This window comes from Aulonocara sp. 'chitande type north' Nkhata Bay, linkage group LG3 (genome assembly GCF_057382095.1).
Source record: "Aulonocara sp. 'chitande type north' Nkhata Bay isolate Kocher_YH1m ecotype deep benthic linkage group LG3, A_spYH_male_GT1.1, whole genome shotgun sequence".
NCBI classification, from domain to species: domain Eukaryota; kingdom Metazoa; phylum Chordata; class Actinopteri; order Cichliformes; family Cichlidae; genus Aulonocara; species Aulonocara sp. 'chitande type north' Nkhata Bay.
In genome coordinates, this window is record NC_141346.1 from 47,863,486 (window position 1) to 47,866,856 (window position 3,371).

Genomic DNA, 3,371 nt, shown 5'->3' on the forward strand with positions numbered 1-3,371 from the left:
GCTGGGATAACCACATTTACTCAAAGCATTAATATAAAAATTAACGATCATAAAACTGACCTCATAGCCCGCTGTTTGTCAGTGAAGCTAGTTTAAGTCATTATGCAAATGTACTGTTAAAAGGCTCAGGAAACCTGCAGTCAGCTGAGACTGAAGAAGTCACTTACCGGTAGTAGAATTTCTTCAACTGAAAACGCCACGTCCAGATGAACAGAATCAGTTTTAGGGATTTCCTTACCTGGATGACTGAGCATGAATGAAGACAATAAAAAGTGATGGGTTTTTTTGCTATGTTGTCCTAATTTTTTTTCTTAAAAAACCTTTCAAAACACACATTTTGAAGTTGATAGCAGGGGCGTCACTAGGTTTTAAGGACAGGGGGGGGCTTAACCCCCAAGAGATACACACACGATATGAACGAACGTAGTGAATGAGCACAAAATTTCACAAACAGAAAACAAAGACTGAGAAATTGTTTTCCTACTTTTTTGGACAGATTAAACATCCTAGGCCACCAATAGATCTATTGTTTTATTTCAGTCTGCTTTATAATACAGTACAACAAGAAAACAGAGGAAATGTGTTTGCCGCATCAATAAGAAGAAAAAAACTGAAAATAAAAAAGTACATTTTTCTGGCTGCAATCACTTGGTGGGTGGAAGCATCAAAGAATGACGTCTGTTTTTAAGAGTGGCAAATCGGTCAATCACTCTGTTGTGACTCAGATGCTGAAGCGTGTCTTTTTCAATAGACATGACTGCAAGACTGTGAAGTCTTTTCTGACCCATTGTTTGACGCAGCCAGGAGTGCAGCCGACGCAGTGCAGCCGACGCAGTGCACTACAGGACCTTTCGCACGAGCAGCTGCTGACAGGCACTGTTAGGGCAACTTGGATGGTTGCCCTCAGAGAGGGAAACATGTCTGAATCAAGGAGGTTGTACACAGACAACATATTTTTGGGTGGACATCCAGCCTCTGTGTTTTGGTAAGAAAGTTCCTGGCCACCAGAACCTCCTCTTTTTTCAGGTCAAGTCTGTAGTGCTTTGCAAGTTCATTCAAGTGTGGTTCACTCAAGAAGTTCTCAGATTTAGGACTGCATGCCTGGACGCCTTTTAGCAGCCCTGCATCTACACTGCAAAATCTTTGATCAAGCTCGCCAACCATCCGAGCCACACAAGGGAAAAGTAACTCTCTTTTCAATGTGTCTGAGTTGTTCAATTCAGTGCGTGAACCCACAGTTGCCTCCAGGACAAAATCCTCCATTTCCCTCTGTTTGTGCCTTGTCTTGGCACCTGGTTCAGGGATACTGATGGTGTTACACAGGGCCTTGGTTTTCTCATACAGCTCTGTAGCAAATGCATCTGAGTGTTTGCCCTCAAGTGTGTCACACACAGCTTGTTTGCAGATGAAAGCTTCTGCCAGGTCTAAAGTCTCTTTCTGCAGGAATTTGTGGAGTCCTTTGGTTACCGACAGAATAGACTAAAACATCAGTAGTGCATAGACTGCTGAGAACTTGTAGAGCTTTGCTCTGAGACCAACAGCTATGGGGGATCCAATTGCAGATAGGCACTCCAAAATGGCAGGCAATGTCTCAAGAACTGCACTGATTGATCGCAACTGACATGCCCAGCGAGTGTTTGAAAGTTGCACAAGCTCAGTTTTTGTCAATCCAAGCTTTGCCTGAGTCTCCATGAACTTATGATGATTGACTAGGGAGGTGCTGAAGAAAGAATACACACACTCCAACAAGCTGAAAAGCTCCACAGCCTCTGGGACAGCCTTGCAAGTATTGCACAAAACCAGGTTGAGTTGATGAGCATAACAATGCACATATATAGCCTCAGGATGGAGCCTTCTAAAATGTGCTTGTACACCTCCGGTGGAGCCACTCATAACGGCTGCACCATCATATGTTTGTGCTACACACTTAAGCTCTGCAAGACCATAGTTTTGGATCTGCTGCTGAATCTCATTTGCAATGGACTGGGCATCAAATGATTTTATCTCTGCAAGTGCAAGGAAACGCTCCTTCACTGCCCCCTCTGACACGTACCTGACACAAACAGCTAACTGCTCTGCCTTTTCATCCCTTGCCTCATCTGCCATGATGGAATAGACTTTAGACTTTGTCATTTCAGATACAATGACACTAGTAACTTCCTGGGCACAACAGTCAATCAGGTCATTCTGGGATGTTGGCGAGATATACTGTGCATTTGATGGGGGATTATGTTTTTGAAGAAAAGCATCAAACTCCTTCAAAAGCTCCATGCACGCAAGAAAATCCCCTCTGTTTGGGCTGTCTTCACCTTCATCATGGCCACGAAAAGGGAGTCCCTGTCTCCCTAACACAGAGGTGACTGCAACAATTCGTCTGAGATACTCTCTTCTTTCGACTATCTCACTCACATTTGCAGTTGCTATCACCTGTGCAACGTTTCCCTGTTTGCTAGTTCCCTGGTAGCTTTTCCATGTAACAACACTGTCCTTATGTGTTTCAGCCATCTCATGCTTGCCAAAGATGACTAAAGCTTTCTTCCAGTTCTTGCAACCGCTACTGACCAAACTATCATGTTTGATGTTTTTGCCAAACACTCTACATGGGAAGCAGAAAGCTGCACTCTGGTTGACTGAATATTCTAACCAGTTGTGCTTTTCAAACCAGCTGTGGTTAAATGCTCGCTTCTGTGTACCAAAAGTATCATGTGGATAGCTCTTCAGCTTCACCTGTCTGGGCCCTGTGTCTTTGTCACCTAAATCAAACCCTGTAGTAGAATGAGTTGCTGCAGCTGCTTCATCATTTTCCCTCTCTTGGCCTGTTTGCTCTCCTCTCTCTGTAATAACTTGATCTTCCTCTGCCTCTCGATCTATTTGCTGCAGCTCCTCTGTCTCTCCTTGCTCTCTCTGACTTGAACTTGCCTGTTGACCTTTTTCTCCCTCAGCCACTCCTTCTGCCTCACCCTTCAAGATACATTAAAACATACTGAATTGTAATGTAAATTGCTAATATCATGACTTCTGCTCACGCTCCACAGTAATTTGTTGCTCCCAAATATTTTGAAGTTACAAACATTATATTTTGAGCACGCATGTGACTAAAATGGTTGCAATTTAAACCCCTGAAAAAATTACTAAATTACTTGAATTGAAGTAAAATTAAAATAGAACCCTCAAAAATATGTGAGTCAGGCTAATTTGACTTATATATATATATATATATCTCTTTGCTCTCTCCACTTTCTAACCTTGACTCTCCTAAATAAAAGCTCAAGTTAAACAGGTCTTATATGTTGTACCGTGACTGAAATGTTTCATATTTCATATCCATATTGAGTCCCATAAAATTCTAATCAGACTGTCTGCATCACAAA

General features: G+C 42.5%; 1 pseudogene; it reads right to left on the reverse strand.

The window, feature by feature from the left end:
* Window positions 1–644: 644 nt before the first annotated feature.
* LOC147335924 (zinc finger MYM-type protein 1-like) lies at window positions 645–3,015 on the reverse strand (annotated as a pseudogene).
* Window positions 3,016–3,371: the final 356 nt, after the last annotated feature.